The sequence below is a fragment of the Syngnathoides biaculeatus genome, chromosome 19 (genome assembly GCF_019802595.1).
Source record: "Syngnathoides biaculeatus isolate LvHL_M chromosome 19, ASM1980259v1, whole genome shotgun sequence".
NCBI lineage: Eukaryota > Metazoa > Chordata > Actinopteri > Syngnathiformes > Syngnathidae > Syngnathoides > Syngnathoides biaculeatus.
In genome coordinates, this window is record NC_084658.1 from 18,070,452 (window position 1) to 18,086,207 (window position 15,756).

Sequence of the window (15,756 nt, forward strand, 5' to 3'; positions counted from 1 at the left end):
CCGTAGGAAGCACTCCTACGATATGTACAATATTTTAAACAATGTACAAATGATGTTTAAAACCCTGGCTGTCTAAATAACTCCTGTGTTGCCGTCTTGCCGCGCAAGCACGTGTGAGTATCAGGGTATATATATATATATATATATATATATATTATATATATATATATATATATATATACACACAACACGCACACACATAACCAAGAAAACATGCATTGACGCATAGACCGTTTTATACACATATATGTAATTTAGTCTGTCTTTAATGCAGCCCTATGGGGGCACAACCAGTGCAATCTGTAGGCCGGTCCCAAGCCCGGATAAATGCAGAGGGTTGCGTCAGGAAGGGCATCCGGCGTAAAAACTGTGCCAAACAAATATGAGCGTTCATCTAAAGAATCCCATACCGGATCGGTCGTGGCCCGGGTTAACAACGCCCGCCCCCGGCACTGCTAACCTACAGGGCGTCGGTGGAAATTCAGCTACTGTGGGTCGAAGACAAAGAAGAGAGGAGGAAACCGGATCCAGCGTCAGAAGAAAAAGAGGAATGCACAGAGCCTACAACTGAGTGTAGGGACTTTGAATGTTGGGACTATGACAGGAAAAGCTCAGGAGTTGGTTGACATGATGATTAGGAGAAAGGTTGATATTCTGTGCATCCAAGAGAGCAGGTGGAAAGGTAGTAAGGCTAGAAGTTTGGGAGCAGGGTTTAAATTATTCTACCACGGAGTAGATGGGAAGAGAAATGGAGTAGGGGTTATTTTAAAGGAAGAGCTGGCTAAGAATGTCTTGGAGGTGAAAAGAGTATCAGATCGAGTGATGAGACTAAAATTTGAAATTGAGGGTGTTATGTATAATGTGGTTAGCGGCTATGCACCACAGGTAGGATGTGACCTAGAGTTGAAAGAGAAATTCTGGAAGGAACTAGATGACGTAGTTCTGAGCATCCCAGACAGCGAGAGAGTTGTGATTGGTGCAGATTGTAATGGACATATTGGTAAAGGAAACAGGGGCGATGAAGAAGTGATGGGTAAGTACGGCATCCAGGAAAGGAACTTTGAAGGGCAGATGGTGGTGGACTTTGCAAAAAGGATGGAGATGGCTGTAGTGAACACTTATTTCCAAAAGAGGGAGGAACATATAGTGACCTACAAGAGCGGCGGTAGAACCACGCAGGTAGATTATATTTTGTGCAGACGATGTAATCTGAAGGAGATTACTGACTGTAAAGTAGTGGTAGGGGAGAGTGTAGCTCGACAGCATCGGATGGTAGTATGTAGGATGATTCTGGTGGTGGGTAGGAAGATTAAGAAGACAAAGGTAGAGCAGAGAACCATGTGGTGGAAGCTGAGAAAGGAAGAATGTTGTGCGGCCTTTCGGAAAGAGGTGAGACAGGCTCTCGATGGACAACCGAAGCTCCCGGAAGACTGGACGACGACAGCCAAGGTGATCAGAGAGACAGGCAGTAGAGTACTTGGTGTGTCATCTGGTAGGAAAGGGGAGAAGGAGACTTGGTGGTGGAACCCCATAATACAGGGAGTCATACAAGGAAAGAGATTAGCGAAGAAGAAGTGGGATACTGAGAGGACTGAGGAGAGGCGAAAGGAGTACATCGAGATGCGACGTAGGGCAAAGGTAGAGGCGGCAAAGGCTAAACAAGAGGCATATGAAGACATGCTCACCAGGTTGGACACGAAAGAAGGAGAAAAGGATCTCTACAGGTTGGCCAGACAGAGGGATAGAGATGGGAAGGATGTGCAGAAAGTTAGGGTGATTAAGGATAGAGATGGAAATGTGTTGACTGGTGCCGGTAGTGTGCTAAATAGATGGAAAGAATACTTTGAGAAGTTGATGAATGAAGAAAATGAGAGAGAAGGAAGAGTTGAAGAGGCAAGAGTGAAGGACCAGGAAGTGGAAATGATTACTAAGGGGGAAGTCAGAAAGGCATTACAAAGGATGAAAAATGGGAAGGCAGTTGGTCCTGATGACATACCGGTAGAGGTATGGAAGCAATTTGGAGAGATGGCTGTGGAGTTTTTGACCAACTTATTCAACAGAATACTAGCGGGCGAAAAGATGCCTGAAGAATGGAGGAAAAGTGTTCTAGTTCCCATTTTTAAGAACAAAGGGGATGTTCAGAGCTGTGGGAACTATAGAGGAATAAAGTTGATGAGCCACACAATGAAGTTATGGGAAAGAGTAGTGGAGGCTAGACTCAGGACAGAAGTAAGTATCTGCGAGCAACAGTATGGTTTCATGCCTAGAAAGAGTACCACAGATGCATTATTTGCCTTGAGGATGCTCGTGGAAAAGTACAGAGAAGGTCAGAAGGAGCTACATTGTGTCTTTGTGGATCGAGAGAAAGCCTATGACAGAGTACCAAGAGAGGATCTGTGGTACTGCATGCGTAAGTCTGGTGTGGCAGAGAAGTATGTTAAAATAGTACAGGACATGTATGATGGCAGCAGAACAATGGTGAGGTGTGCCTTAGGTGTGACTGAGGAATTTAAGGTGGAGGTGGGACTGCATCAGGGATCAGCTCTGAGCCCCTTCCTGTTTGCAGTGGTAATGGATAGGCTGACAGATGAGGTTAGACTGGAATCCCCTTGGACCATGATGTTCGCAGATGATATTGTCATATGCAGTGAAAGCAGGGAGCATGCAGAGGAACAATTGGAAAGATGGAGACATGCACTGGAAAGGAGAGGAATGAAGATTAGCCGAAGTAAAACAGAATATATGTGCGTGAATGAGAAAAGTAGAGGGGGAAGAGTGAGGCTACAGGGAGAAGAGATAGCGAGGGTGGATGACTTCAAATACTTGGGGTCAAAAATACAGAGCAATGGAGAGTGTGGTCAGGAAGTGAAGAAACGGGTCCAAGCAGGTTGGAACAGCTGGCGAAAGGTGTCTGGTGTGTTATGTGACAGAAGAGTGTCTGCTAGGATGAAGGGCAAAGTTTACAAAACAGTGGTGAGGCCGGCCATGATGTACGGATTAGAGACGGTGGCACTGAAGAAACAACAGGAAGCAGAACTGGAGGTGGCAGAAATGAAGATGTTGAGGTTCTCGCTCGGAGTGACCAGGTTGGATAGGATTAGAAATGAGCTCATTAGAGGGACAGCCAAAGTTGGATGTTTTGGAGACAAGATTCGAGAGAGCAGACTTCGATGGTTTGGACATGTTCAGAGGCGAGAGAGTGAGTATATTGGTAGAAGGATGCTGAGGATGGAGCTCCCAGGCAAAAGAGCGAGAGGAAGACCAAAGAGAAGGTTTATGGACGTGGTGAGGGAAGACATGAGGGCAGTTGGGGTTAGAGAGGAAGATGCAGGAGATAGGCTAAGATGGCAAAAGATGACACGCTGTGGCGACCCCTAACGGGACAAGCCGAAAGGAAAAGAAGAAGAAGAAGAAGTCTGTCTCCCTGGCCTCAAGGTCTGTGATTCACTGGCCCCCAGGAAATGTCTCCGTTCGGGCCTATAAGACAAAGAAGACATGAGATTTCGCTTTCCCCCTCCTCCCTGTGCGCGCGGAGGGGCGATTTCGGGTTAGGGCTGGAATGATGTGTGTGTGTGTGTGTGTGTGTGTGCTTGCGGACATCGACCCACCCTGCGCCACGCCATCGTGCCCCCAGAAGCCTCGTGTAGGCCTGCGGCGCCTCCTGTACTGGGCGTCCGCCCAGTCCTCGTCATCCTCCCAATACCGCCCCATCTTCCCGTTTTCCTTGTGTTCGGCAAGCAGCGGAATGTCTTTTCATAATTTTTATAAAGGCACCTGTTGTGCCTATTATACAAAGTCTATTCTGTACAGTCCAGGTGTCCTAATAAAGTGTTCAAGATCGTTTCTTGTCTTCATGAACAACCGTTTTATATATACAGAGTTGTTTCATAAATTTATACAAACATCACATCAGGTTTCAAACAGTGAAATCAGTCTGTGTATGTTAGCCAATGCGTTCTATGTGTGCTGTACGTCAACGTTTAGGCGATATGCTCAGCCTCTATCAATACGGAAGCACACTGCTAACTTTCTAAACATTGATATTGCTAATCATGTTAAACACAAATCAGGGCAGGTGGCCGGATTCCGGTCCACCGACTTACATGCACCCGGTGGCTGCTCCTAACGCGGATTTCTTTTTTTTTTTATCCGAGGCCCAAAAACCCTTTGCAGCAGAGAAGTACCTCCTCGCATGCATTGTTCCGGACTGGTCCTCCATACAGGAAACCCTGACCCCTCCTGACGGAGTTCTTCCTCTCTCGTCCTGCTCGGCATCCTTCCCACAGTCGCCATCTGGTGGGTCTCCAGAGGTACTGCCAGCCTCGAAGCATCACTTTTTTTTTTTTTTTTCCACCGCAGGCTCTAGTGAAGACAAACACCACAGTAGGTCCTATACGGGGCAAGGAAATCACGGCATCCCGTGGGAAGCACTCCTACGATATATACAATATTTTAAACAATGTACAAATGATGTTTAAAACCCTGGCTGTCTAAATAACTCCTGTGTTGTCGTTTTGCCGCGCAAGCACGTGTGAGTATCAGGGTATAGATATATATATATATATATATAATATATATATATATATATATATATATATATACACACACACACGCACATAACCAAGAAAACATGCATTGACGCATAGACCCTTTTATACACATATATGTAATTTAGTCTGTCTCCCTGGCCTCAAGGTCTGTGATTCATTGGCCCCCAGGAGATGTCTCTGTTCGGGCCTGTAAGACAAAGAAGACATGAGATTTCGCTTTCCCCCTCGTCCCCGTGCGCGCGGAGGGGCGATTTCGGGTTAGGGCTGGAATGGTGTGTGTGTGTGTGTGTGTGTGTGTGTGTGTGTAAGATAAGGTTACACATTTCACAGAGGCCTGTGAAATGTATCACCTCATGTGTCATAAATCTCTTTTAATGACTCTGTTGCTGTGCAGGGATGCGTGTGTGTGCTGTTTGTCTATGGGAAGTTTAAGAGCTCAAGGTGACTGCAAATTTATGATAGCTGCATTCTTGTGGGTTTTTCTAACAGGAAGAACTGTGTCTACTCAGAGGACACCCGGCCTCGAGAAGATTAACTGTCTCTGTATAACAACTTTACTTGTCTTGTGAAACCTGCTCTCCCCCACCCTATGTGTGGAGCTCAATAAAATGTGTGGTTTTGGGGAGACTCGGAGAGAGTCTTACGGGCGGGCTTGGAGGATATGTTCTTCTTCCCCCGAACTTTCCCCAAACTGCAGTTTGGTAAAAAATAACTCTGCCTCTGTCTCAATCATTTTATCCTGGTGCTGTGAGTTTCTGGGTCCACATTGAGCGAGAAGTCCGTGCTTTGGACCTAACATTCTCTGGTGCCGAAACCCGGGAACCCAACAGCTTGACGCCTGGAACGACGCGGGATCAACGAGACCAAGAATCTGTTACCAGTGTCCTCCATTGAAGGATCGGTCGCATCGCTGATCCAGCGCCGGACTGGACCGTCGGGTGACGGGTCCCAACGGACCAGGGCCACGGCACTGAGGTAGGATAAAACTTATTTGGTCTCATAGGATGGTTATATGGTATAACTTAACATCTAAAAATAGAATAGAGCGGAAATAAACCCAGATTTTACAAGTAGTAAATTTACGTTAAAATAGGAGACTAAAAGTGGTGTGTGAGGACCGCTCCGATACTTCCTGCCTTTTAAAACTTGTCTCTAGGTGAGACACAGACAGAATAGGTTTCTGTAAAGAGTAAAATACGTGTAAGTCTCTAGGTGAGACCAAGCAGAATAGGTTTCTGCATACACGAAGTTTCTAGGTGAAACTAAAATAGAGTAAAATACGTGTAAGTCTCTAGGTGAGACCAAGCAGAATAGGTTTCTGCATACGCGAAGTTTCTAGGTGAAACTAAAATAGAGTAAACGCTGCAGGACGCTGCACAAGTGAGCAGAGGAGGAGGAGGTTCGTGAGCCCCAACCACACCCGTCAAAATTCAGAATTTTCTAAAAAAAAAATCTCGCCTTAGGAGCAACAAAGGAAAAAAAAAAATGGGACAAGCAGAGACAAAAGAGGTGGCTGAACCTCCTGATGTGAAATTTATGCAGAGACATCATCCGGGTAGTTGTGAGTATTTGAGAAAATGGGTCAATAAATATGATTTCCGACCCGATCTTAAAGATCCGGAGGAAATTAAGAGGTTAAAAGCATGCATGAAAACTCGATGGGAAGAGAAGGTGAGAAAGGGAAAGAAGACAGGGAAAGTTGAGATGGAGTTAAGTAAGTTGAAAATTTGGGAAGACCAGTGTGTTAAAAGCCATATATATATATATATATAAAAAAAAAGAACAGAAAAAAAAGAGAGACGAGAAAGACAAACAGGGGGGTTGATTGCTGCCCTTGGCATCAAGCCAGATGAAGAAACAACCGCGCCACAGAGAAGATCAGCAACAGGAAACGCACACCAGCAAGCTGCAAGCACAAGAGGAAGTGAAACCACCCCAGCAGTGGGCCAAAGCCCAGCAGAAGGCGGGGCTGAAGAGGAAGAAGAAGATTGGAGAGAGGCAACGGATCCTGCAGCCCCTGCATTCTCGCCGATCACCACCAGAGGGGGACGCCGGAGAGCTGATGAGACAAAAGTGAAGATCTACCCCAGCTTATTTGATTGGCAGGAGCAGACCCCAGCAAGGAAACAAAGCCACCCAGCGGGGCCAAGTGGAACTACAAGTGGAGCTGCAGAGATGTACCCACTGTATGCTGTTGCCAATCCTCATTATGGGATGGATGGAGATAACGAACCCACCATCCTAGTGCCAAGACCATGGACAGCAACTGAATGTTCTGAAGCCTGTACAGGCCTGGGGGATACAGAGACAGACCCAACTTCCTGGTGTTCTAATTTCAGAGAACTAAAAAGCTCTTTTCACCTTAATGGGACTGAAGTGGAGACAGCATTCAAGACAGCGCTGAAAGATCGTTGGGGAAGAGTGAGAGGAAATTTTAACCCCCGTGGAGGAAACAATGGACCAATTCTACGCCCAGATGACCCCCTCCTGACTACCAGGATGGATGAAGTACTGGAGCGAGTAATGACAGTTTACCAGAAGCCACCAGATTAAAGCAAAATCAGACAGTGGCGCCAGAAACCAGAAGAATCAGTCCATGATTTCAAGATCAGACTGGAAGGAATATTCAAAACCAACAGTGGGCTGCCTGAAGATGCTAACGACAATGGTCCCTACCACAGCCAACTAAGACAATGCTGAAGTATGAATAATTTTATTGTGGTGTTTTTCCATATTTAAAAGATGTTTCGCAATAGCGTCGTATATGTTCGCAATAGCTTTGTATAACCTAAAAGATGTTCGCAATAGCTCTGTATAACCAGCGAAATCATAAAAGGATGTTTCAACATAACATATGAGGTCGTGCAACGCCATCTGTTGGTAACAAAGAATAGTGTGGCGTCAGGTGGGATGAATTGGCCACTTACCCCTCCTTCCGCACACGCTTAGAGTATAAAAGGAGAACTTTGGATACTCTCGGTAGAGTCTGCTGCGGGTTGCGTACGGATGCCCAGCCGGTATTGAAGCTTGCTCTACCTGGAGTGTTGGCTCTCCCTCCTATTGGCGCACGGTAAGAGCTGGATATTCTTCTAAGAGCTGGTTGGATATTACTTAGCTTCATACCACGTGATTTGTGCTTGTGCTTGTGTTACCATTTCTGTGTGGGACCAATAAAGTGCCAATTGTTGGTAGCCAGAAGTGTGTCTTGTCTTCATTTCTGAGTGCCTATCTCCAACGATCCTATTAAAATTTGATACCGAACTCCTGAGCGAGGTATCAGAAATGTTTTAAAACATTTTTGGTGTTGTCGGCAGGATCGCGGAGAATACATTCAGAAATGGCTTGTTGCTTTAAGAGCAAAACTGTGAAGGAGGCGGAAGTGGTCTCAAGTTTTGAGTGTAAAACGGTGAAGGGAGCGGAGGTGGCTCCCAACGAGGATGGCGTCTCCGACTGGGAGAACCTTGGATTTGAAGAAATAGGGAAACTCCTTAGACGGTACGGGGGACGCCCTAAGCCGTGGATAGGAGAAATCCCCTTGGTAACTCCACCGCTGCTACAGCGCATGCTAAGCAGGGTGGATGTGATGGACAAAGCCCCGGTAGGTGGCGTCCGAGAGATGTTGTGGATTTTTGCCGAAGCCTGGAAGGAAAGAACAAAGGCTTTGGATAAAGTATGCGCTTCTGAAATGCAAAAAGATAGCACAACTTGAAGAGAATATTAAAGCGCTTGAATCTGACCAAGCTAAAGCGCAGAAAATCTTAGAGAAATCAGTGGCTTTTATTTCTTCGATGGCGCGCGAGAAAAGTAACAAAAGACAGCGTCGCATCGACCCAAAACAGGTCCGCTCTTTCGCTGTGGCACTCCAGGAAGACTGGGAGCCAGAGGGATGGAATGGCGACATATGGGGAGATGGCGACATGCAATATGGCGGGGAAATGAAACCTCAACCGCTGTACCCATAACTTGGACATCTCCAAGTTAAACCCATCTCGCGGAGACGGGAGGAACAGCATGTTGTCTTGCCCGTCTTTGAAGAACAGCGAGATGAGAATAATGTACCTATAGTTGATAGGGAAGGAAACCCTATAATGAGGCGAATAGAACAGCCTCAGCCGCCGCCCAGAATGACGATAACAAAAGAGGACTTCTCTCAGGAAGAGATAGCCCATTTAACATCAAAGTATCGACAAAAGCAGGGAGAACCAGCTGATTCTTGGCTCAGGCGGATGTATGAGGAAGGAGCTGACGCCATAGAGCTTGACTCAGAGGACTTTTCGCGATTTGGAGGATTGAGTTCAGATTCTCGAATGAATGCCGAGTTTCGTGCAAACGGGAGAGCAATAGCGGCAGGTGATTCTTTTTCGCTATTTGCCTTGTATGCTATGACAGCGCAATCTGTGTATCCAACGTGGCATGATTGGCCCGAGATCAAAGGGCCTTGGGTAACCATCCGCGACGCAATTCACAGGATGGGGAGATTGTCTACGCGCGAGTCGGTATCGCGAGCGGGTCATGCTTTTATTGATGAAACAGCAGTGCCAAAGGTGGTGCGTGATGCAATGATTCGAGACGCACCCCCCCACTATAGGTCTGCGATACTTACCATTTTGTTAGGAGCCGTCGATAACAGCTTCAGTGACGTGAAAACGCGCTTGTTGGAGTTGGCGACTTTGGGAGATTGGGGAGACACAGTACATCAGCCTCGCCCTGAGAATTACAGGTCCGAAAAAGATGGCAGACAACCGCGCGCGAAACCGCCCGGAGGCGGGATTAGTAGGCGGGAAATGTGGAAAGGACTCATTGCAGCGGGAGTACCGGCAGAAGAAATTGACGGGCTACCCACAAGTGCCTTGGCTGCAAGATGCAAACAAAGGGGATTGAAGGTAAGTTGCTTGAGCAGGGGATCAAAGGGAAAATCAGAAATTGCTCAGCTGGCCACCATCTTAAAGGGAATGATGACGCCGGCAGCTCAACCAACAGCCCCTCCCTTGGATGCATTTGAGGATGAAGAAGAGGAAGAGGAAGATACAGACTCAAGCGACGACATGCTAGTAGACACAAGAGGCCCCAGTTACGTGGCTGCCATCAGAAAAGGCAAGGCCAAGGGAAAAGGAAAGGGGAGAAGTAAAGATCGAAGGTCCAAAAGCTTGGATCTTCTTAGCTAGGATAGAGGTCAAACTCAGATAACCAGGCAGAATAAAACTTCACATCGATGGAACATAGGGGATATCCGGCCCCATGTTCCAATGGAAATTTATTGGGCTAATTCGGTACAACGTGTATCTGCACTGGTTGATACAGGAGCGGAGGCCTCTTTAATTCTCGGGAACCCTGACAAAATGAGGGGAGAAATAGTTCCATTGAGGGGCTTGGGAGGTCAAATTGTAAATGGGAAGGCAGTTACGTTGCCTTTAAAAATTGGAAGAATGCCAATTCGCAAATTTGAAGTGGTGGTTACTCCAGTACCAGAGTGGATAGTTGGAATGGACATTCTAGCTGGAATGACACTGTATTTACAGATGGGAAAATTCCAATTTGGAACTGAAATCAACATTCGAACCATCTTAGTGGGGAAGGTGAAAATGACCCCGTTTCCTATCCCTGAGGCCACCGAAACAGTTTGCCAAAAACAATACAGAATTCCTGGGGGACAGGAAGAGATTGCTGCTACTATAAAATAATATTTAGAGGCAGGAGTTCTGAAGACGATCACAACTAAGTGAAACAACCCCTTGTGGCCGGTGAGAAAATCTGACGGCACTTGGCGCATGACGGTAGATTACCGACGATTGAACAAACTGACACCAGCACTGACGTCAGCTGTCCCGGATGCTATTAGCATCATTGAAAGGATACAGCATCACAGTGGAACCTGGTATGGAGTGATGGATTTGGCCAACCCCTTTTTCACCATACCAATTCCCGAGGACAAAATGGAACAGTTTGCATTTACCTGGGAAGGAAGACAGTACACCTTTACTCGTCTCCCTCAAGGGTACCTGCATAGCACAACGATATGTCACAGGATTGTGGCAGAGCACCTAGCGGAAGTACCGGTGCCCCGACACATGTTGGTGCCACATTACATCGATGATATCATGATACAGGGAAACACTGAACCGGAAGTGAAAGAATGGCTGAGTAAAATCATTGAGCAACTGAAAGAGTCTGGTTGGGAAATAAACCCTGCTAAAATCCAAGGACCTGCCCAGACTGCCAAATTTCTGGGGATAATTTGGAACAAGGGGGAAAGAGAGATTACAACCAAAGCAAAAGGAAAGGTGGCGAACTTCCCAGTGCCACACAGCAAAAAGGACGCTCAAAATTACATTGGGCTCTTTGGGTTTTGGAGACATCACATTCCCCATTTGGGACAAATTCTCCAACCCTTGTACAAATGTACTAGGAAGAAGGAAGATTTTGATTGGGGGCCTGAACAACAGGCATCGTTTGAACTGGCAAAAAAGGCCATTCAACAGGCAGTATCTTTTGGGAAAATGCAATCAGGACCTGTGGAGCTGCAGGTGTCTGCGTTAAACGACTACGCAAATTGGAGTTTGTGGCAAAAGCAGGGGAAAATCAAAAAGCCTCTAGGCTTTTGGTCACGAAAACTGACTGACGCAGGGATAAAATATACTCCCTTTGAAAAACAACTATTAGCATGTTATTGGGCGTTAGTAGAGACGGAAGCACAGACAGTAGGTCATGAAGTAATAATGAGAACTCATATTCCTTTATTGACCTGGGTGATGAGTAATCCCACCACCCACAGGATCGGGACTGCACAGGAGGCAAGCATCATAAAATGGAAATGGTATATTTCAGAGCGAGTGAAACCAGGAATAAAAGGTGTGTCGATGTTGCACGAGCAAATTGCAGACGTTCCCGAGAAGGATGAGGTCCCATTCGAGGTGAAGCCTCTGGAAGAATCCCCGGTGAAAGCTGGAAAAAAGTGGGATGAATTGACCAACAATGAGAAACAAAATGCCTGGTTTACAGATGGTTCTTGTCAGTATCATGCTGGCAAGCGAAAGTGGAAAGCTGGGGCGTTCAATCCACAGGCAGGACAGTCCCTAGAAGAAATGGGAGAAGGAAAGAGCAGTCAGTGGGCTGAGCTAAAAGCTGTGCACATGGTAATAATGCAGGGAGGACCCATGGGAGCCCACCTGTATTCAGACTCATGGTCAGTGGTGTAAGGACTACTAACATGGATGCCAACATGGGATGCTATTAATTGGAAGATACACAACAAGGAAGTGTGGGGCAAAGAACTATGGGCACAGATATGGGAAAAGGCAAAGGAAATTCCCATTACTGTGTCACATGTGGATGCACACACTAACCGTACAGATGCGGAAGCCCTGTACAACCGAGCCGCCGACCAACTAGCAAAAATCATGGTGGTCGAGCGAGAGTCGAGTCCAGGCCTTGCGAGGTGGGCGCACTACAAGGCAGGACACTGGGGCGTTCAGGGAACACTGCAGTGGGCAAGAGACCGGGGAATTGATTTAAAATTGGATGATGTCTAAACTGCAATCATGAATTGCGAGGAATGCCAACATCACAAGAGGGGAGTCCCGCAACATGTCCAGGGACAGTTGCATAGAGGGAAAAGTTCAGGACAAATTTGGCAAATGGATTTCATTGGCCCGATGCCCCTATCAAAAGGGTGCAAATTTGTGTGTACTGCTGTTGACACCTTCTCAGGAGTATTGGTGGTACACCCTTGCAAACATGCCAATCAGAATAGCACCATCAAGTGCTTGAATTTGATTAAAGGGTAATATGGAACACCCCTCCAAATACAATCAGACAACGGAACGCATTTCACAGGAAATGCGGTGCGAAAATGGTCTCAGGAACAAAATGTGGAATGGATTTATCACATTCCATATCACCCACAAGCTGCAGGATTGATTGAACACATGAATAGGCTATTGAAGGAAACAATGAGGAAAAATGCTTCTGACAGAACCCTCAATAAATGGCGAGAACAATTGGAGTTGTCGGTTGAACAACTCAACAACCGACCGGTGGGATCAGGAGTGACCCCACTGATCCGGATGATCTCCAATCAAGAAACGGTAAGCACTGAGGGAACCATTAAAATGTGGAAAATAGATCCAAATGCGGAAATTCCGGTAAGAGCCACGCCAGGCTCTGCTGGACTGGATTTGCGGACACTAAATACAGAAACCATCCTCCCACAAGAAATCCAAATTGTGAGAACAGGGTTGGGACTACAATGTCCGAAAGGGACATATGGTCATGTTCTACCAAGGAGTGGTTTATCCCTGAAAGGGTTAACTATCCAAGCAGGGGTAATCGACGCGGATTACCAAGGGGAAATTGGAATAATATGTAAATTGTTCGCAGAACAACCCTTGATTTTGGAAAAAGGAAGCAAATTGGCTCAATTTTTTATTAAACCCTGTAATATGACATCGGTACAGGAAATTCCAAAACCTGTATTACAAACTATGAGGGAGGATGGAGGATTCGGCTCGACGGACAAAGCGGGAGCTAAAGTATGGGTTAAACAACCCTTCGGGCAACCAAGGGCTGCCGAAATTATTACACAGGGATCAGGTGCAACAGTCAGCGTGTTGTATCAAGGACAGGAAAAATGGGTAAATGTACCCATCAGTAAATGCTATTCGCGAGAATACTAATCATGTTTTCTTTTGTCAATAGTGGTAACCATATCTGTTGCAGCTTGGTGTGTGTTTGCTGAAGTGGGAGCTGTTGATTGGACGACCCTCGACGGGAGAACGCAGAGATGGAGGACATCCGGCGCCGAGGAATTGGAAATGACTGGGTCATCTGCCTCCTTGCCATTGGTGTCATGGTCCGACTCTCCTGGGGAATGACCGAAGGTCATGCATGCGAGACAAGCCAGTTCATCGGGATAAGGGAATATAGATTTTCAGTCAACATCACCTGTGATCTTCCCATAATGATGTGTAAGTCCACCACCGAAGTGATACGGGGGAGTAAGGTGACAGTCTCCGCTTCCTGCGTCATGTGTATGTGGGATTTGGACGAATGGAGATATTGGGAGTGTCATGCTGATCATCGAGGAACGACTTGGACGGCAATTGCAGAAGAGGATTTCACCATCGGGGAGGTTGGGGATGATGGTGATATGAGGTGGGGGTATGATATCACGGTCATTTCTAAAGAAACAATGACGCCAAAAATAACTCAAACACACTTGATTCCCATTCTTGACACCTGTACACACCTAGCTCAAGCAGTGGTTGAAACCAAGATATACTGGACAATTCACTTTCCCCCAATGCCGATATGTAACAGAATAAAAAGGGAATGGTATGATACTTTGTTGGGGGGAACGGGAACTGTATTGGGATTGGCAAATACTGCTGATAATGAAGTAACTAGAACCATGCTGTCCAATACTGGAGAACACTCAGCCAGGGCCTTGCATCAAATAGGGGTTTGGCTTCCTAAGGCGCTGGTGGGACAGAAAGAAAATGCAGAACTTTGGAAAACAGTGTTTAATTGGGATATCAAATTATGGTACGAAGCAGGGGAAGTGTTTCAGAACTTGGAAAAAAAGAGTAGCTGGACAGTATGTAGTATTCAAACTCTACACCCTGCGGCTCAAAAAGAGTCGTTTCTAAGGATAGTTACGTCGGGAAATTATCAAGAGTGGCAGAAGGTTTGGAATATTTCCAACTCTTTATGGTTGATATTACATCCCGAACATACCAAATGTGACAAACATAAATGTACGGGGTATTGGACTCAGTACAACGTGACGACAACAAAGATGGTTTGTAAATATCAAGTTTTGCCTATTATAACGACAAGTGGATATTGGTTTTTACACATGGACGGAGAGTGGTTTGAACCAAAAACCAACAAAACCTTTAAATCAGATTTATGTGCCTTAACAGACCAAGGGTTGGCTTGCAGATTACAACATGCGTACTCGAATCCGTGCCTAACCGACTCAGAGGTTGTACTTTGTGATTGGACTAGGGAGCCAGCCAGAGAGATGATGTGGCAAGTTGGACCAAATACTCTCTGTGTGGCTACAACACAAAATAACTCACAAGTACCTTCGGTTCCTTTTGTAGGATGCCTTCTAGATGTACACATATGGCGCTGGGGAAATATGACGTATCGTTTGACGAACTATTCGGAGTCCCGCAGGTTGACTGCGGTCCAGTGGGAGGTACTACGCTCCCCCTGGTCAGTGTCTCTGGAACGATTCAAATGCGCATTGGAGAGTTCTACAGACATCCAAAAACTCATCGAGTCACATGCGTCTAACATTTCCAGTCTCATGGTGTCAACTCTGGTAGTAAGCGGGGAAGTAGTGCATGCTGCTAAATTAGTACAACAGGCGTCAGCTCATCATTGGTGGGACATCTTCACAGGAATGTCCTCCACTGCGCGTGCTACTTTCGTGCCACCCTTGATCGTGTTAATGATTGTTGTTTGTGTGCTTACGCTATGCAATATGGGAACTTGCATGAACGCACTGCATGTGCTATGTGCGTCGCATACGAATAGAGGTAGAAAAGGAAATATATAATCGCCTATAATCAATTGCTTACATTTTGAATGATGGAAAAACATCAAGAGTGGAATGAAGTATGAATAATTTTATTGTGGTGTTTTTCCATATTTAAAAGATGTTTCGCAATAGCGTCATATATGTTTCGCAATAGCTTCGTATATGTTCGCAATAGCTTTGTATAACCAAAAAGATGTTCGCAATAGCTCTGTATAACCAGCGAAATCATAAAAGGATGTTTCAACATAACACATGAGGTCGTGCAATGCCATCTGTTGGTAACAAAGAATAGTGTGGCGTCAGGTGGGATGAATTGGCCACTCACCCCTCCTTCCGCACACGATTAGAGTATAAAAGGAGAACTTTGGATACTCTCGGTAGAGTCTGCTGCGGGTTGCGTACGGATGCCCAGCGGGTATTGAAGCTTGCTCGACCTGGAGTGTTGGCTCTCCCTCCTATTGGCGCACGGTAAGAGCTGGATATTCTTCTAAGAGCTGGTTGGATATTACTTAGCTTCATACCACGTGATTTGTGCTTGTGCTTTTGTTACCATTTCTGTGTGGGACCAATAAAGTGCCAATTGTTGGTAGCCAGAAGTGTGTCTTGTCTTCATTTCTGAGTGCCTATCTCCAACGATTCTATTAAAATTTGATACCAAAC